This window comes from Nicotiana sylvestris, chromosome 2, assembly GCF_000393655.2.
Source record: "Nicotiana sylvestris chromosome 2, ASM39365v2, whole genome shotgun sequence".
NCBI lineage: Eukaryota > Viridiplantae > Streptophyta > Magnoliopsida > Solanales > Solanaceae > Nicotiana > Nicotiana sylvestris.
In genome coordinates this window covers 106,348,369-106,370,007 of record NC_091058.1, presented here as the reverse complement: position 1 = coordinate 106,370,007, position 21,639 = coordinate 106,348,369, and the positions used below count along the sequence as shown (strand labels likewise).

The 21,639-nt window shown below is 39.6% G+C and overlaps 1 long non-coding RNA gene across 9 annotated transcripts; it reads right to left on the bottom strand.

Moving 5' to 3' along the window:
• Positions 1–4,100: 4,100 nt before the first annotated feature.
• LOC104221791 (uncharacterized) lies at positions 4,101–18,902 on the bottom strand. Of its 9 annotated transcripts, none has more exons than XR_011405454.1 (4): positions 18,051–18,902; positions 14,348–14,412; positions 7,403–7,464; positions 4,101–4,802 (listed from the first exon to the last, which is right to left on the bottom strand). It is a non-coding gene; the product is annotated as an uncharacterized lncRNA (long non-coding RNA). The 9 variants fall into 9 exon arrangements; XR_709823.2 differs by lacking the exon at positions 4,101–4,802 and adding an exon at positions 5,953–6,332; XR_011405453.1 differs by lacking the exon at positions 4,101–4,802 and adding an exon at positions 6,350–7,314.
• Between the last annotated feature and the right edge of the window lie 2,737 nt (positions 18,903–21,639).

Below are 21,639 nucleotides of genomic sequence, written 5' to 3'. Positions count from 1 at the left end.
CACTTCGTTAGGACAAAGCTCACAAAAGGCCTCATCTTGCTTCAACATATTAGAACTGGTGATCAACTCGCTGACATTCTCACCAAATCCCTCACTGGGATCAAGCATTCCACTATCTTGGGCAAGTTGGCAGTGTGTTCTCCACCTCTAACTTGAGGGGGGTATTAAGATTATAAGAAATTTGTATTTTATTTTCCTTTCCGATAGTTAGTTAATAGTTAGTTAGATGCTGCATTGTTCATTCAGTTAGTTAGTTAATGACTTCCGATAGTTAGTTATAGTTGTTAGTTAGAGGCCGGTTAGTTAATTGATTAGAGATTGATTAGCTGTTGCTTAACTGTCATTAGCTAATCTGATTGTATATATTCCAGCTTATGCATAATTGAAAAGCGATTCTCTTTTCACTCATTTGAGAATTCCATTTCTGCCTTAGCTTCGATCCTTTGGAAGCTTCTAACTGCTTCCGCCATTGTAGGCTATGAAGCTCTATGAGCTCGTACTTCTTCAAGCTTAACATATATGTTGAAACTCGTAATGCATGGATATATAACTTTAATTAGTATAAGTGAACTGTAATTGCATATCAGGGTAAGTCATGTAGTAGCTCGTTTTTAACAAAATAACGTTACAAAATAATGATCATATCCAACAAGAATTAGTAAACAATTATCAAACATTTGACTCCGCCGTGCACCCGATTCCTATATATCCTTGTTGGTGATCGATATTTGATTCTTCCTACTCTCACTTTAACATAAAGTGCAGCATATAATGCCCATGATACATTTTTTATCAAGAGCTTACTTTAGCCTTGCACACTGATGCAAAACCTTGCCTTGTAACAAGATACTTTGGTTAACAGATTTTTAAGCATGAACAAACTACTTTTTCAAGTTTACCTGCAATTAATTACTAAATCTTAATTCAAGTTATAGGCCCGTGCGCTGTCGTACGTAATATTCTCAGCCTAACAAACCTTGATGGTGCAAAAGCCAAAAAAGGACGAATAAAGAAAGCGAACCACCTTTTGTCTCATCTTGTCGTCTATCAATCAATATAATGGACTAGGTCACACCAAACTTTTCAAAAATCAAAAGAATTTTAGCTTTTGGAAATGGTACGTAAGGAAAGAGTATTAGAAGAATTCGAGGAGAAAGCAGAAAAGGAGAATCGGGTAAGATAAAAAATTTAGTGTAGTTTATATGAGTTATTGAGAACTTTGAGGAGGATTCCTAAGCTTTGAGATACAAGGACTAGAAGACACCTATACGATGTTAAAATAAAGAAAACGAATTTGAGCATTAATTGCTTTGGAAGTTATCAAAAGGGAATTCCCAAGCATCCATGGTCCTTGGGGAGGTTTTTATTCCTTAAAAATAATTAGGACAACAAATCAAACAAAAGAGCCTAACCATGAAAGTAAGGAATTATATATATTGTGTGTTTGTAACCATGTGCTTAAGATACCATTACTACGTACGTAATCGCTAGCTAGCTTGTCTTTTTTTCTCTCCCTTGTCATTATTTATGTAACACCCACAGAACTTTAGCGTTAAATCCTACTTAAACTAATTATTAATATGTCTTTGTTTTCGTTAAACAAAGAAGAACTTGCCCCAACGAGGAGGAGGCCAAAAGAATAGAGACACTGGATCAAATGTTGAGCCAGGCATGGGAAAAAGGAAATTTTGGTTTTGATACTAGTGATGTTTTGACTGAGTTGTCCCCTCTATTGATTTTTCTATTACTTTGGATTTGGATTTGGATGTGCAATACTGTGCTATTATAAATCCGTCCAATCATTACCCAAAAGTTTGAAAAACTGTCTTGAGCTGGCTCAATACGCTAGATGACGAGGATGGACCATTAACTATGAATCATGATCTTAATTATCAACCTCTAAATTACTAGGTTTAAGATAATAAAAGGATATGAAATCCACTGTGAGCTCATCGTATCCATGGTCCTGGGTGCATGGCTGTCACCTAAAGGGAAGAATTATAAAAATTAATTTAAAGAAACATATATAGCACCAAAAGCAGGAAAAAGGTTACAAAGTAAAATTGCAATTAGCAGTTGGCAACTTGGCATCATTTAACTCAACTCATTACTAGCTCCCGTCTATCGTCTCTGATAAAGCATGAAACGAGATAATACACATTCCAAAAAATAATGGTACTAAACGTGCATAAAGTATATAATTACAAGGGTACTATGCAAACTTCAAAATACAAACAGCTAAGGTATAATCCAGTTGAACAAGACTGACTTAAAAGAATTTTGAGCGAGGGACAATAAGAAGTACTAGTAGTACTAATAAGTTTTAAAAAAGTCCATGTGCTTAGACTAGAGCAAAAATTAAGAGATGCTGCGAATATCAGGACGAGAAATTAATATTCAATTTTTTCTGGCTTTTGAAAAATTTACTTAATGGACTTTGAAGCTCAAAATTGAAATTGACCTTGACCAAATCTATTTTGTTTTAATATCTGAAAGGCCTTCTTAAATTCGAAAAAAGGGACCTTTTTAAAGGGAAATTCACAAATCATTGGGCTGTTCTTTCCTTGTTTCTTTTTCAGGACCCCTTCAGTATACTAAGCTGTTTTTTGTTATTTTTCTGCTATTTTTTCTGAAAAACATATTACTCTCGTAAGCAAATTACCAAAACTGTGAAAGAAAAATGCTCCCTTTCTCCTGTCAAGACTAATAAATTGTCAGCAGTTACTGTTTTATTCTACTTTTTGTTTTGAAAAATTGACATCTCCTGATAATGTACAAAAGGAATTGGCAAATTTTTCGCCTTAGATTACGTTTGACAAAGGAAGCCCAAAAAAATTTGCATTGTACAACTAAATCCCAAAAAAACTTACTTTCCTATTTATTTTCTCTCCCGATAACCCGTTCTCCACCTCTCTTTGTCGTCTCCCTTCCCCCATATTTCTTCTTCTATCTCTCCTCTCTCCTTCTGCAACCAACCTCTGTTTTCTCCAAATCTCTTTCATATAGATCATTAGTTATGTTTGATATAATTATTTCAATAGAACGACTGTTGGTCCAAGTAAAGGTGAAATTTTGAAGACTGACAAAGGAACTTAGATATGGACCAGGTCCATCTTGTGAAACACAGTTATGATCAACCCAAACATGTGAGATGCACGTGAAGGAGATAAATCTAACTTATCAGAAGTGATATCTCCTTATCATGATCGAAAAGGTTGCATATTGGATAAGGAGAAAGACTCCTTACACAAAAAGAACACGGTTTAGGAAAAAGATAGAGTTAGAAAATGAGATCAACTCGAACTCTTCCACCATGGAAGAGTAGCATATGTATCCTAGTCAATCTCTAATTGCTAACTCCTTAAATATCAGTGTTGTTCTCTTTTATAGATAATGCGCATAAGCAGAAGTAAAACGTGAATTGAGAGCAAAATAGCAAGGCAATTTTGCAAGCAATTTATGTGTGATTCAAGCGTGCAAACCTGAAGCCACTTGAACCAGATAGAAGAACCAGTTCCAAGTGTCTATCTTTTATTCGAGTTCAATTGTAGTAGGTGATTTTACATTGTACCTTTCAGCTTATATAGAAGTAATTGTATTAAGTACCTAGAAGTTAGAGTTAACTAGAAGTTGTCGCAACAGTTTGAGGCTGTGTGCTACAACGGGATTAGAGTTAATCCTAGATTTACAAAAGAGTTTTTGTAAATGCAGTTTTTGGCTCAGTGATTTTAGTAGAGAGTTTGGAAAAATCATACTGGAAGGTATGTCGTGGTTTTTTCACCTTTTGAGCCAGGTGTTTTCCACCTAAAATTTTTGTGTTCTTTGTTTTCTGTATTTATTATTCCACAACAGTAGTAGTTGGAACACATAGAAGAACCAGGTCCTTCTATAATCAAGTTAAGTGAAAATTGGGTACCACACAAATCATCCTTCCCCTGTGTGGTATTGAAGTATAAAACATCAACGACTGAATTCATTAATCAAATAACTTTAATTGAGCATGGTATTACATGGTCGGTTCTCTTTGTTTTCTATAGCATAACTGATGAACACTAGATTCTACTCCTAGCTATGGCGATGAAAGCTGAGAAGAAGTAAAGGAAAGCAAAGGAGTAGTTGTGCTCTTGTTACTGTATAATTGCATAACAGAAAAATGGAAAGCGACTGTACATTTATACTACTCAACTACTTAACCGCCTAACTTTGTATTATTTAACTCCTAACTACCGACTAACCATACCACTAACTTATTACATATAAATTAGCTGTACACAGCTATCAATAACTCTTAGCTCAACCCCCCTCCTCAAGCTGATGGTTGAAAGATATCTTTCAGCCTCAACTTGGACATTAAGTAGTCATGTTGCACTCGACCAAGGCTCTTTGTAAGGAGATCAGCATGCTGCTCTTTGGTGGACACATGATGTGTTTTGATCAGTCCTTGTACTATCTTCTCGCGAATAAAATAGCAATAAATATCAATGTGTTTGGTCCTTTCATGAAATATAGGATTGGCTGCTATTTGGATAGCAGTTTTAATGTCACAATTAAGAGTTATAGGTAACTCAATCTCCATACCTAACTCCTCGAATAGACCTGTAAGCTAGGTAAGTTCAACAACTGCTGAGGCCATGCTCCTAAACTCTGCCTCTATAGATCTTCTAGCCGCTGCCTCTTATTTCTTTGACTTCCATAAAATTAGTGCATTCTTAAACTTCACCAAGTAGCCTATAACTGATCTTCTGGTCTGCAGATAGCCCTCCCAATCTGAGTCAAAAAAAAACCTTCCAGTTTTCCTGAAACTATAGATGGCATTATAAGGCCAAGTCCTGGAGCACCTTTTGTCACACCCCTTTTTACACCTTAACCCCTTTAAAAAGATAAAAAGATTTTAAAGCTCAAAAAGTTTTACAATATGAAAGTGACAAAAGATTGTGTTTCAAAGAATTTTTCAAAATCGCCACTTGACATTTGGTTTTGATGTGCCAAGTCACCATTTAAAAAAATGATTTTCCTTCAAAACACATTTGACTCTAAAACTTACTGCACCAGAGATTCCAAGTAAGGAGGTTCATTTGACTTAGGGTAAAGGTGTTAGGAATTCCCCGAATTCTATAACTAATACGCATGCGTACTTGATCAAGTTGGCTTTAAAGAGTATTCTAATAGAGGAAAAACACACAAAAGCAAAATAAACACAAAAGAGGCTCGAAGATGTCCCAACCTAAATATAAGAAAAGAGAATAAATAAGAAAAAAAATACTAAAAGTCTACACTATGCTCATTCCATGACGTCCGTTACTGCCTCCGATTACATTCACTATGGAACATCCCTCGGATAAATATATACAAAATCTGTGGGGTATTCCCCTGAATATTAACTAAAGGGAACGACCTTATGCCTCTGATGCAGAAAAAAATATCCTAAAAGTTGCCTACCCGGGTGTGATCGGCCTAAACATGTTACTAGCGATATTAAAAAGAAATTGAATAATAGTAAGATATTTAAGGTCCAATTTCTTTCCCATGTTTAAGTTCACATTCCATAGCCCAACCATCCATCATACGAATGATTTTATATCCAAAAAACATATTAGCAAGGTAAGGCAGACAAAGCAGACAAATATTTAATGAAGATAAAAGCTAATGAAAACTAAAACAAAATAATAATAAAGTAAGGAAAAGTGAATTAAAGCCATGGGAATAGCCATTCTAATATATTCCTATCACCGCCCCATTCCTCTATCATTTTAATATTAAACCTCAACTCATAGCTGCATCCCGTCTCTGAGAACTTACAAATTAGTTGCGAGAATTAATCGGTTTACTCCCTTTTTACTCCAACTTTTATCAAATTACACTAACAGAGAACTAAGGTGATTTACTGCTTGATAGCACATTAAACAAAATGATATCATTAAAGTCTTTACCAAGATTCAGACATATGACAACTGAGATGTCACGACCCTAAATCACCCCGGTCGTGATGTCGCCTATCGCAATACTAGGCTAGCCTATTCGACATTTACAACATAAATAGGTCTTTTCTTAATTCATTTACTAATCAGATATTATCACCAATCTTTCGTTTAAACATTTCAAAACAAGCGGAAACAATATGCGAAACATCAACCACTGCCCGATCCCGATATCGCTAGTCATGAGCCACTAAAATACAATCTGGTATGTCTACTCAATACAAGAGGAGTCTGATAAAAACAAATCCTAAAAGATAGGAACGAGAAAGGCAAGGCTGCAGAAGCCGTGTAGCTGCCTTCCTAACTCCGGAAATGCTCTGAAGGAAAGAACAGCTCTCACTCGGACCCTGGCACCTAGATTTGCACACAAGGTGCAGGGAGTAACGTGAGTACGCCAACTCAGTAAGTAACAATTATAAATAAAAGCTGAGTACAATGATGAGCATTTAAAATCATATACATCTCGTAACTTAAAAATCTCAGTGGAAAAAGAACAAAGTAAAATCAGTAACTCAATTCCGAACATCTCGTAAAGATTCCAGTTTCAATAAAAGTTGTTTAAAACATTTGTTCAACATTTTCAATAGAGGCTATAAAAGAAAAGTGAAACAGTAATTTCATAAAACAAGCCCCTCGGGCAAAGTATCACTCATATATATAGCCCCTCGGCAAGCCTCTCAGTCACTCGTGACTCAATTATCATCAATCAGCACTCCTGCTCAATAGTTATCTCATAATAACCGCCACCACGTGCAATCCGATCCATAAATATATAGTTGACTGTGCTCACTTGGGGTGTGCAGACTCTAGAGGGGCTCCTACAACCCAAGCGCTATATCGCTGCGGCGTGCAGCCCGATCCAATATATCATTGCGGCGTGTAGCCCGATCCACACACACACACAGATATATATATATCGCTGCGGCGTGCATCCCGATCCATAATTATATATCCTCACTATCAGGCCCTCGGCCTCTCTTAATCATCAACCTCACAGCCACTCGGGCATTTCAATTAAAAATCATGGAACTCAGCCCAAACAGTTTTCATATATTTGAAGGTAGAGTAATGAAACTGAATCAAACAATAAACAGGTAAAAATCATGACTGAGGATATGCTTTCGAATCAAAACAATGTGAGGATAGTAGTAAAATACCCCTGAGGGTCCAAACAGTACGGCACAAGGCCCCAAACATGGCATTCAGCCCAAGCTAACGGAATTATTTCTAAACACATAGATTTCATATAGTGTTTATCAAAATTATGCAACTCTACACTTGCCACGGGATGGACCAATTCACAATCCCTACCGGTGTACGCCCATACGCCCATCACCTAGCATGTGTGTCACCTCATTTATAAAAATTAGTACGAAATTTGGGGGTTTCATACCCTCAGATCTAGATTTAAAATCGTTACTTACCTCGAACCGGATGAAGATCTACTCCGCAATGCTCTTGCCTCTTGACTCGGCCTCCAATCGCCCTGAATATATCCAAACTCAGAATCATATCATCAATACATGCCAAAGGAACAAAACCCATATGAAAATTATCAAATTAGACCCAAAATCCCGAATTTGCTCTAAATCAACCCCCGGGTCCATGTCTCGGAATCCAACAAAAATTACAAAACTAGAAACTTCTTTCACTCCCGAGTCTATACATACCAAAATCATCAAAATCGTACCTCAAATGGCCCCTCAAATCTCCAATTTAAACTCTCCAATTTCAAGCCTTAATCTCCCAATTTTTTCTCTAATTTTCCCATTAATATCATGATTCAACAATGGAATAATTGCCATAAACACAAGATACAAGGTCCAAGCAGTTTACCTCACTAAAAACACTTAATTCCCTCTTGAAATCACAGCCCCCAAGCTCCAACTCGTCCAAAAATGGTGAAGAAATGGCTGAAATTCGCGGAGAGGGCTTTTTATATGTTCTGCCCAGCTATTTCCGCATCTGCGAACAATATCTCGCACATGCAGGCCGTTTTTGCGCCCAAAAATCCGCACCTGCGGAAGTCACTTAAGTCCTCAGATGCTGCACCTACGCCCCAAGTCTCTCACCTGCGGGCTCGCAGATGCGGTCCAGCCCTCCGCTCCTGCGACCAATGCCTCTTCTGCGGTCTCCTTTCTGCTTCTACGGCTCGCACCTACGGTCCCCAATCCACAAGTATGGTTATGACAGAAAACAACAGCTTCAGCTACAACTCCAATTTTCCAACTCTCTAATAACCCGTCGAAATCATCCCAAGGCCATCGAGACCTCAACCAAACCTACCAACAAGTCATATACCATTATTCAAACTTATTCAAACCTTCGGAACACTCAAAACAACATCAAAATACCAAATCACCCTATGATTCAAGCCTAAAGATTTCTAAACTTTCGAATTCTACAAACAATACAAAAACCTATCAAACCTCATTCGAATGACCTGAAATTTTGCACACACGTCACAAATGACATAACGGACCTACTCCAATTTCTAGAATTCCATTCTGACCCCGATATCAAGATTTCCTCTATCGGTCGGAAAATGCCAAATTTCCAATTTTGTAAATTCAAGCCTAAATCTATCACGGACATCCAAAATACATTCCGATCACACTCCTAAGTCCAAAATCACCTAATGAAGCTATCTGAATCATCAGAATTTACCTCTGAGACTTTCTACTCATAAGTCAAAATCCAGTCGACTTTTCCAACTTAAGCTTCTAAATAAGAGACTAAGTGTCTCATTTCACTCCATGACCACTCCACACACAGAACAACCAACACGATATGATGAAATACAGCTGAACAACACATAAAGAAGAAGAAATGGGGATAACAGGACTGTAACTCATGAAACGACCGGCTGGGTCGTTACATCCTCCCCCTCTTAAACAAATGTTCATCCTCGAACGGGTCAAGAAACATACCTGGAACCTCAAATAGGTGAGGATATATGTTCCACATCTCCCGCTCGGTCTCCCAGGTGGCCTCCTCCACGGGCCGACCTCTCCACTGCACTTTCACTGAAGCTATATCCTTTGATCTCAACTTTCGGACCTCCTACTCCAAAATAGCCACTGGCTCCACATCATAAGTCAAATCATCGTCTAACTTAATCGTGCTAAAATCCAAAACATGAGACGGATCGTCAATATACTTCCGGATCATAGAAACATGAAATACCGGATGCACACTCAACACGCTAGGTGGTAAAGCAGGCTCATAAGCCACCTCCCTAATCCTCCGAAGTACCTCAAAAGGCCCAATGAACTAAGGACTCAATTTACCCTTCTTCCCAGACCTCATAACACCTTTCATGGGTGAAACCTTCAGTAGAACCTTCTCCCCAACCATGTACAACACATCACGAACCTTCCTATCAACATAACTCTTTTGTCTTGACTGCGATGTACGAAGCCGCTCCTAAATCACTTTCACCTTGTCCAAAGCATCCTGCACTAAGTTTGTCCCCAAAAGCCTAGCCTAGCCCGGCTTAAACCATCCTATTGGAGATCTATACCGTCTCACATATAAAGCCTCATATTGAGCCATCTAAATACTCGACTGATAACTGTTGTTATATGCAAACTTCGCGAGCTGTAGAAACTGATCCCATGAACCCCCAAAATCAATGACACAAGCGCACAACATGTCCTCCAATATATGAATAGTGCGCTCGGACTACCCGTTCGTCTGAGGGTGAAAAGTTGTGCTCATCTCAACCTAAGTACCCAACTCTCGTTGCATGGCCCTCCAAAACTGCGGCGTAAACTGAGTACCTCTATCCAAAATGATGGAAACTGGGACACCATATAGGCGAACAATCACTCGGATATAAATCCCTGCTAATCGCTCTAAAAAATAGATAGTACACACAGGAATGAAGGGCGCGGACTTGGTCAGTCGATCCACAACCACTCAAATAGCATCGAACTTCCTCAAAGTCTGTGGGAGTCCAACTACGAAATCCATGGTGATCCGCTCCCACTTCCACTCTGGAATATCCATCTGCTGAAGTAAGCCACCTGATTTCTGATGCTCATATTTCACCTGCTGACAATTGAGACACCGAGCTACAAATCCCACTATATCTTTCTTCATTCTCCTTCACCAGTAGTGTTGTCTCAAATCTTGATACATCTTTACGGCACCCGAATGGATGGAATATCGTGAGCTATGAGCCTCCTCCAGAATCAACTCCCAAAGCCCATCCACATTGGGCACACATATCCGACCCTGCATCCTCAATACCCCATCATCACCAATAGTCACATATCTGGCATCGTCGTGTTGTACTCTGTCCTTGAGGACAAGCAAATGAGGATCATCAGTTACTGGCGCTCTCTGATGCGATCAAACAAGGAAGACCGAGAAACCACACAAGCTAGGATCCGACTGGGCTCCGAAATATCCAACCTTACAAACCAATTGGCCAAGGCCTGAACATCAACTGCAAGAGGTCTCTCCCTGACAGGAACATACGCCAAACAGCCCATACTCACCGCCTTCCTACTCAAGGCATCGACCACTACATTAGCCTTCCCCGAATGGTAAAAGATAGTGATATCATAATCCTTTAGCAGCTCCAACCATCTCCGCTGCCTCAAATTGAGATCCTTCTGCTTGAACAAGTGCTGGAGGCTACGATAATCAGTAAACACCTCACAAAACACACCATAGACATAATGCCTCCAAATCTTCAACGCATGAACAATGGCATCCAACTCCAAATCATAAACATGGTAGTTCTTCTCATGGGGCTTTAACTGATGAGAAACATAAGCAATCACTCTACCATCATACATCAACACACACCCAATACCAACTCTAGATGCATCACAATATATTGTGTATGAACCTGAAGCTTATGGCAAAACTAACACTGGAGATGTGGTCAAAACAGTCTTGAGCTTCTGGAAGCTTGCCTCACACTCATCCGACCACCTGAATAGACCACCCTTTTGAGTCAATTTGGTCAAGGGTGATGCAATAGATGAAAATCCCTGAATGAACCGACGGTAATAACCCGCCAAACCATGAAAGCTGCGAATCTCAGTGGCTGAGGACGATCTGGGCCAACCCGGAACCACCTCTATCTTCTTCGGATCAACCTGAATACCCTCACTGGACACCACCTGCCCCAAGAAAGCCACTGAACTGAGCCAAAACTCACACTTGGAGAACTTTGCATAAAGCTTCTCCTCCCTCAACCGCTGCAATACAATAAATGCCCAGCGTGCTCCTTCTAACTACGCGAGTATACTAGAATATCATCAACAAATATAATAACAAACGAGTCGAGATAAGGCCGAAACACATTGTTCATCGAATGCATCAACGTTGTTGGGGCATTGGTCAGCCCAAAAGACATCACAAAGAGCTCATAATGACCGTATCGGGTCCTGAAAACCGTCTTAAGAATATCTGAGTCCCTGATCTTCAACTGGTGATACCCTAACCGAAGATCAATCTTGGAGAACACCCTCGCTCCCTAAAATTGGTCAAATAAATCATCAATACGAGGAAAAGGATACTTGTTCTTGATTGTAACTTTGTTCAACTGCCTGTAATCAACGCACATCATCATCGTGCCATCTTTTTTCTTCACAAATAGAACAGGCGCACCCCAAGGCGACACACTAGGCCGAATAAACCCCTTATCAAGGAGTTCCTGAAGCTGCTCCTTCAACTCCGTCGGTGCCATACGATACGGTGGAATAGAAATGGGCTGAGTGCCCGGCACCAATCAATACCGAAGTTAATATCCCTGTCTGGTGGCATGCCCGGTAGGTTTGCAGGAAACATATCTGGAAAGTCCCTCACCACCGGGACTGAATCAATAGTAAGAGTCTCTATACTAACATCCCTCACGAAGGCCAAACAAGAAAGGCAACCCTTCCCAACCATCTTTTGGGCCTTCAAAAACGAAATCACTCTACTGGGAACAAAATCAGTCGAACCTCGCCACTCAATCTTTGGCACACCCAGCCTAACATCACTGTCTTAGCATGATAGTCCAAAATAGCATGACATAGAGATAGCCAATCCATGCCTAATATCACATCAAAATCCCTAATGGAGGTCCACTCGGGACTCCAAACCCCTAATGGTCACCAGACACGACCGATATATGCGGTCCACAATAATAGTATCACCCACCGGAGTAGATACATGAACAGATGAAACAAGAGACACACGGGCATATCCAAATAACGAGCAAAATACGATGACACATATGAAAAAATGGAAGTAGGATCAAATAACACAGAGGCATCTCTGTGGAAAACTGAGACAATACATATAATCACGGCATCTGAAGGAATAACATTTGGTCTGGCTGGGAGTGCATAGAAATGGGCCTAACCACCACCTGATCGACCTCTTCCTCTAGGGCGACCGCTAACTGACTGACCCCCACCCCTAGCTGCCTGGGTGGGTGGTGAAGTAATTGGAGCTGAAGTCGAGGGCTGACTCCTCTGTTTAGATGGACCCCATGAAGACGAGGACATTGTCTCCTCATATGCCCAAACTCTCCACACTCATAACAACTCCCTAGTACGGGGCACTGGGACTGAAGGGAACCCCTAGCACCGGGATGACTAGTAGAAGAACCTGGCATGGAAGAGCCCTTAACTAATGGAGCACGGGACGAACTCTGGGCTAGAAGGGCACTAAGTGATGAATGGCCCTGATGAGAACTGTGGGAAGCATGGCCCCATGATGCCCCACAATGAACTGGGCGAGCTGACTGAGCTTATCTGAATGGACAACCTCTATCGTGCTGAAACTGGATCCTCAAATGAGCACCATCAAAACTACCAAATCTCCGAGACCTCTTGGCATCCCTCTCATCTCACTCCTGGCGACGAACTGACTCAATCTCTCGGGCAATATCAACAACCTGCTCAAAAGTAGCACCTAACATGCTCTCGCTGGTCATGAGAATCCGAAGCTGATATGTGAGGACATCCATAAACCTCCTGATCCTCTCCCTATCTGTAGGAACTAACCAAACAGCATGATGAGCTAGCTCTGAAAATCTCATCTCATACTATGTCACAGTCATATCATCCTAACGCAACTGCTCGAACTGCCTGTGCAGCTCCTCCCTACAAGACTGTGGCACTTGTTTCTCCAAAAAGAGAGCGAAGAACTGCTGCCAGGTAAGGGGAGTTACGCCAACAGGCCTACGCCTCTCAAAAGCCTCCCACCAAGTAAAGGCAGCTCCTGAAAACTAAAAAGTAGTGAACGAGACCCCACTGGTCTCCAAAATACCTGCGGTCCGAAGCATCCTCTAACACTTCTCCAAGAAACCCTGGGCATCCTCGCCTTCCACACCACTAAAAGTCGGAGGATGAAGTCTACCAAACCTCTCCAATCGACGCTGCTCGTCGTCAGGCATAACTGGTACCACATAATCTTGACCAAGCATAACCGGCTGGGCTGGAGGTGCCCCTAGCGTCTGAAGTCCCGGCACAACCTGCTCAGGTGTGCGAGCGGCGGGAGTTTGGGTGCCTCCCCCGGCCTGAGAAGTAGCTACGACCGTAGTAACTGAGACAGCCTGAGCCAGGCCAGTGCACACTGATAGAATCTGGGCTAGGACCTCTTGAAGGCCTGGAATAACAATCGGCACAACCGATACCTGAGCTAGTCCTGCTGGAACGTCCACAACTGGAACCTGATCGTGAACTGGGGCAGCTGGTGGATCTGCAGGTGCTGCCCTAGCGGCTGTGCAGGCTACACCCCTAATCCTACCACGACCTCGACTGCGACCTCATCCTCTAGTGGCCCCATCTGGTGGTACTGGTGGTCGTTCATCCTAACCGGTAGCATGTGTCCTCACCATTTGTGAAAGAATAGAATAACAGAAGTTTAGTTACCAGAATCAACAGATTCGCACGATAGGAATTCAAGAATGTGAAGTTTTTCCTAAAGGTTCTGCAGCCTCTCGAAGATAAGTACAGATGTCTCTGTACTAATCCGCAAGACTCTACTAAACATGCTCATGACTGGTGAGACCTATGTAACTTAGGCTCTGATACCAACTTGTCACGACCCTAAACCACCCCGATTGTGATGGCGCCTATCGCAGTACTAGGATAGCCGATTCGATATTTACAACATAAACAGGTCTTTTCTTAATTCATTTACTAATAAGATATTATCAACAATCTTTCGTTTAAACATTTCAAAACAAGCGGAATCAAATATGCGAAACATCAACCACTGCCCGATCCCGGTATCACTAGTCATGAGCCACTAAAATACAATCTGGTACTGTCTACTCAATACAAGATGTGTCTGATAAAAACAAATACTAATATATAGGAGCGAGAAAGGAAAGGCTTTAGACGCTGTGCAACTACCTTGCTAACTCCGGAAATGCTCTGAAGGAAGGAACAACTCTCACTCGGATGCCCTGGTACCTGGTCTGCACACAAGATGTAGGGAGTAACGTGAGTACGCCAACTCAGTAAGTAACAATTATAAATAAAGGCTGAGTGTAGTGACGAGCATTTAAAATTATATACATCTCATAACATAAAAATCTTAGTGGAAAAAGTACAAAGTCAAATCAGTAACTCAATTTCGAACATCTCGTAAAAACTCCAGTTTCAATGAAAGTTGTTTAAAACATTTGTTCAACATTTTTAATAGAGGCTCAGACTGATAGAGTTTTGTTTAGGTTTTTTAGCGGTCTATGCTATGTTCACATGGTTGGTTGCATAGTTTTGTGTTATTGTCCTTTCCCTTATTCGTTGTTATAATTTTCTTTCTGGCATCTTTTGTTGTTACATGCCTTTTCTTTTATTTCTTTCCTGATATTATTGTCTCTCTTGTTGAGCCGAGAGTCTCCTGGAAACAGCCTCTCTACGCTTTTCGGGGTAGGGGTAAGGTCTGCGTACACTCTACTCTCCCCAGACCCTACTAGTAGGATTTTACTGGGTATGTTGTTGTTGTTGCTCAGTATAAAAGAAGAGTGAAACGGTAATTTCATAAATAAGTCCCTCGGGCAAAGTATCACTCATATATATAGTCCTTTGGCAAGCCTCACAGTCACTCGTGACTCAATTCTAATCAATTAGCACTCACACTCAGCACTCCCGCTCAATAGATATCTCATAATAACCGCCGCCGCGTGTAGCCGATCCATAAATATATAATCGACTGCGCTCAATGGGGGGTGTGCAGACTCCGGAAGGGCTCTTACAGCAAAGCGCTATATCACTGCGGCATGCAGCCGGATCCAACATATCGCTGCAGCGTGCAGCCCGATCCATAATTATATAATCCTCACCATCAAGCCCTCAGCCTCTCTCAGTCATCAACCTCACAACCACTCGGGCATTTAAGTGAAAAATCAGGGAATTCAACCCAAACAGTTTTCATATATTTGAAGGTAGAGTAATGAAACTGAATCAAACAATAAACAGGTAAAAATCATGACTGAGGATATTCTTTCGAATTAAAACAGTGTGAGAATAGTAGTAAAATACCCCTGAGGGTCCAAACAGTACGGCACAAGGCCCCAAACATGGCATTCAACCAAGTTAACAGAATTATTTCTAAACACATAGATTTCATATAGAGTTTATCAAAATATGCAACTCTACAGTTGCCATGGGACAGACCAAGTCACAATTCTTACTAGTGTACGCCCACACGTCCGTCACCTAACATGTGCATCACCTCATTCATCAAACTTAGTACGAAATTCCGAGTTTCATACCCTCAGATCTAGATTTACAATCGTTACTTACCTCGAACCAGACGAAGACCTACTCTGCAATGCTCTTGCCTCTCGACTTGGCCTCCAATCTCTCCGAATCTATCCAAAATTATAATCATATCATGAATACATACCAAAGGAACAAAACCCACATGAAAATTATCAAATTAAACCCAAAATCCCGAATTTGCTCAAACCCGGCCTCCGGGTCCACGTCTCGGAATCCAACAAAAATTGCAAAACTAGAAACTCCTTTCACTCCCGAGTCTATACATACCAAAATCATCAAAATCGGACCTAAAATGGCCCCTCAAATACCCAATTTAAACTCTCCAATTTCAAGCCCTAATCTCTCAATTTCTTCTCTAATTTTCCCATTAATATCATGATTAAACAATGGAATAATTGCCATAAACACAAGATAGAAGGTCCAAGTAGCTTACCTCACTAAAAACACTTAATTCCCTCTTGAAATCACAACCCCCAAGCTCCAACTCATCCAAAAATGGTGAAGAAATGGCTGAAATTCGCGAAGAGGGCTTTTTATACTTTCTGCCTAGCTATTTCCACATCTGCGGAAAATATCTCGCACTTGCGGGCCGCTTCTGCACCCAAAAATCCGCACCTACGGAAGTCACTTAAGTCCTCAGACGCCGCACCTTTGCCCCAGGTCTCGCACCTGCGAGCTCGCAGATGCGGTCCAGCCCTCCACTCCTGCGACCAATGCTGCTTCTGCGGTATCCTTTCCGCTTCTGCGGCTCGCACCCGCGGTCCCCAATTTGTAGGTGCAGATATAATAGGAAAAAGCAGCTTCAGCTACAACTCCAATTTTCCAACTCTCCAATAACCCTACCGAAATCATCCCGAGGCCCTCGAGACTTTAACTAAACCTACCAACAAGTCATATACCACTATTCAAACTTATTCAGACCTTCGGAACACTCAAAACAACATCAAAACACTAACTCACCCTCGGATTCAAGCCTAAGGATTTCTAAACTTCCGAATTCCGCAAACGATACAAAAACCTATCAAACCTCATCCGAATGACCGATACAACGGACCTACTCTAATTTTCGGAATTTCACTCCGACCCCGATATCAATTCCTCTACCGACCGGAAAATGCCAAATTTCCAATTTCGCCAATTCAAGCCTAAATCTATCACGGACTTCCAAAATACATTCTGAACACGCTCCTAAGTCCAAAATCACCTAACGAAGCTATCCAAACCATCAGAATTCATATCCGAGACCTTCTACTCATAAGTCAACATCTAGTTGCCTTTTCCAACTTAAGATTCTAAATAAGAGACTAAGTGTCTCATTTCACTCTATGACCACTCTGAACACAGAACAACCAACACGATATGATGAAGTACAGCTGAAAACACATAAAGAAGCAGAAATAAGGAGAGCGGGACTGTAACTCATGAAACGACCAGCTGAGTCGTTACATGAGAATTTTAGTAGAGATAATGATATTAAATTGTGAAGCATTTCATCACAACTAGCAAATTTCTTAATCCAAATGACTAAAAATGCTTTCCATTCACCTAAAAATAACCATGACAATGAGAACTAGTTGTAAATAACAAAAACCTCTTTACCTCACTTTAATTCCAACAAAATACTTATTTATGAGAAAAACTATCCATCCAGGCTTAAACCACAGCAAAATTCCAAACACTGGCATGATTTCAAAGATTCAAAAAAAATACTAAAAGATATGACTAAAGGGACGTATAATGAGCCTCACTTCATGATCATTTTACCCATTTATTATGAAGAAATAATATGATAAATATTTCTAGTTTTAAAAAAAATAAGAAACTAAATAAATAAATATAAAATCCTTTCAAAGAGCTTAGAGCAATTTCCAAAGCACCTAACTAAATCATAGATAAAACTGACGCATAGAACTTTGAGTAAATCAACTTCTATCCATTTTGTGATTTCAAAATATGCAAATCAAAATTTTCACGCTAGTTCCATGTTGTTAACATCATATACTATTATTCTTACTTGATAAACACTTAACAATCACATGCAAATTTCAACAAAGACACAGAACCAAGCATTAGAGTAGAAAAAAATATGAACACAACTAAGCTGAACCAAAATTGATGAAAGCTTAACACTATGCAAAATTTCCAAAACAGATGAACCTAACGATTCTAGCTCAGCTTTTAATAGTGATTGAGTACCTAAACGTACCAACGCATGGAACCAACACTGGTCTATATCATGTGTAATTCAAATCCCCATCTTAAAATAGATCTTCCAATGCTTGGATTCACAATAGTAACAGCAAATAAACAAAAGAATAGAGAGATGAACCTGAGAAATGTGAATTTCTTCTTAATAGTAGAAAGTAGAAATTCGGCTACAAAGCTTTGAATCGAAAATCCCAGTGAAAAGAAAACAACGACAAATGTCAAATAGGAATCGCGAACCCAGACCGGAAAACTCGAACGGCAATCGACCGCAGTGGAAAATTCGAAACAACCTTGGCTCAATCAGATTCCATATTTGAAACCCAAATCAAATAAGAAAAAGTAGCTCAAATATTTTTGTGTATTTTCTGATTTTTTTCAAAATGGAAACAAAACTCGAACAAGAATCTAAACTCAAAATACTTTTTTTTATATTTTCATTTTTCTGAAATTCAAACTAAACTTAGAAAAATCTGAAAATTGAAAAAAAAATCTAAAACTTTTCTTCTCCCTTCTCCCTTTTTTCCCAAGTATTCTATGCAAAATCCGAAAAATTCCAAAAATGAGAATATTTATAAGAACTCTCGAAGTTTATATTCTTCTCCTCCCAGAAATCCAAAACTTTTTTTCAAAAATCCGAAAACTCCCCACAAAAACGAAATTTACTCTTCTAGACCAAATCTAGACAAATGGAAGGGTAGGATTTAAGGCACCCAAATCTTACGTCTCCCATTGATCCAAAATCCGTCCAAGGGAAATCTAAAATGCATGCGGTGAGGTTGAAGAAGATTCGATTGTCAGAAGTTTGTTAGGCTACATGGCAGAAAGAGATGAGGGGGACTACGTGGGGGAGTGGGCTTGATTTTTTGGCGGGTTTGGTGCAGATTAGCGGGTCTGGCGGCGGCAAGAGGATGGAGAAAGGGGTGGCACGGCTAGGTTAAGGTCTAGGGTTTGTGGAAGATATAAATCTTATATGGTTAGGGGATTTAATATTGACCATTGCATGAGGAGATAATGAATGACTAGGATTTAAGTGGACTGGGTCGGATAGGACAGATGGGTCACGAGCTCAAATGACTGATGGGTCAATTAAGATTGGGCTAAGCTTGTGAGAGTTGGGATGGGTCTATGTCTTGTTGGATTAAAAATCAAAATTCATTAACTAAAGACCCAAATCTTCTTGTACAATAATATAAAGCACTTATAATATGTAAAATCACTCTTAATTAATTAAAATAAACTATTAAAGATAAGACTAAGTATTAAAAAATAAAACTATTTTTGGGTTTTTAAATTTATTTTTTTATAATTAAAATTGAAGATAAAAATAGACTAAAATTCTATTAAAATAAAATCAAATAATATTGAAAATACTAAGAATACTAAAAATAACTTTTAAACTCATACGGGTCAAAAATTACGTGCTTATAGCTGTCCCCCTTTGCTTAGAAACTCGAAGAGTTTTTGACCAAAGAATTAAGTAAGCAACGTAATTGATTTTAACCCAACACTCGTTCAAAAAAAAATAAAGATGGATAAAATGACTGTGACCGAGCCCTAGTATTTAAGCTGCCTACATATTCTTAACTATAAAAGAATCAGGTCATTTGTAGTTCAGAAGTAGGAAAAATGGAGAAGGGTACCGAGGTGGCGAGTCGAGTGAGGTGCCGTCAAGGTTCCGCTCCGTAGTCCCTGTTCATTACATAAAAATAAAATAAAATAAGATAAAAACTACAAGAAAAACTATATAATCCTATCTACTCTTCTATATTGAATCTTCTCTCGGTCTTGTTGTGAATCAACTCTGAAATGAATACTCTCGTTTTTCAGGTGGGTGTCTGCTACTAATGCTGAAACTTGAAGTCAACTCTAGAATGTAGGGGTGCTCAAAATCGAACAGAAATCGAAAATCGAACCACAAAAGTGGCTTAATGGCTTATTGGTATCGGGTTATCGGATTGACGTGTGGTGAACGGATTGAAATTTTATTATTAACAGCTTATCGGTTTAAGGGTGAATTATTCAATTTTCTTATTGGATAAACCGTTAACATGTTAAGAATTTATATATTTATATATTTTTATCCATATGTATATTAAATGCCCCTTCCACTCATCCACTATTAGAAGTGTTAATTGTTATGTTAGTTAAAGAATGTGTAAACTGCAGAGCCATAAGCTTGGCTGCAATTAAGCTATTTTCGAGGAACTTGCTGCCTTGCTCCTCAGTGTGTGAAGGTTCAAGTATGTTTGTCCATTATTTTTTATGTCTTGTGATATACCAGTATGTTGAAAAAGTTTTAATATACCATGTTGTGCAGCTGTGGTATCACCGTATCACTGTATGTTTTTATCAGTATGTTGTCAAATTAGGCCTTTGTAATACAGAATCAAATAGATAAACTGCCCGATAATAGATAAACCGATACCAATCCGCCCGATATCTTATCGGGTGGCTAGCGGATTAATACATTTAAAGCTAATAACCGATAAGCCAAACTGTTAAGCGTAAATAACCGCTCGATCTGCCCGATAAGCAGCCCTACTAGAATGAATGCCCTTGTTCTCCAGGTGGGTGTCTGCTACTAATGTTGAAACTTGAAATCAACTCTGAAATGAATACCCTCGTTTTCCAGGTGGGTGCCTGATATTCACAGCGAAACAGACAAAACAAAGAAAATTTTCTGCCCTAGTTTGTACGAGGAACATTTGTGAGTGTTAGTTGGATCCCGTTATCCAGAAGGGTCTTGAGAGTTTAAAAGCTCCCCATTATCCAGGAGGGTCCTGAAGACTTAAAACCAAATCCCATTATCCATGAGGGTCCTAAAACTTAAAACTAAATCTCATTATCCAAGAGGGTCCTAAAAACCTAAAACTAAATCCCATTATCCAGGAGGGTCCTGAAAACTTAAAACTAAATCACATTATCCAGGAGGGTCCTGAAAACTTAAAACTAAATTCCATTATTCAGAAGGGTCCTAAAAACTTGAAAATTAAATCTCATTTTCCAGGAGGGTCCTGAAAACTTGAAAATTAAATCCCATTATCCAGGAGGGTCCTGAAAACTTAAAACTAAATCCAGTTATCCAGGAGGTTTTAAAAACTTAAAATTAAATCCCATTATTCAAGAGGGTCCTGAAAACCTAAAACTAAAGCCCATTATCATGAGGGTCCTGAAAACTTAAAAATTAAATCTCATTATCTGGGAGGATCCTGAAAACCTAAAACTAAATCCCATTATCCAGGAGGGTCCTATAAATTAGAAAATTAAATCTCATTATCCAAGAGGTCCTGAAAATTTAAAAATTAAATTCCATTATTCAAGAGGTTCTTGAAAATCTAAAACTAAATCCCATTATCTAGGAGGGTCTTGAAAACTTGAAAATTAAATTCCATTATCCAGGAGGGTCCTAAAAATATAAAACTAAATCCCATTATCCATGAGGGTCCTAAAGAGTCGAAAATGAACTTACCTGAACCATGCATTTCTCATGGACGATTCCTACGGAACGAGCAAAATTTTTTGCCCCTGTTTCAAACAAAGAAAACCTTGTTAGTTTGAAAATATTGTGGTTAGTTTGTGGCATCTTTGCTGAAGGTGTCCGCTTCTGCCACTATCATGCTTCACTCTGATTAGCTGCTTCGGGATAACAAGATTGTTTGACCTTCTGATCGAACCTCGACCACATAAACCTATGAATGACCCAAATCCCT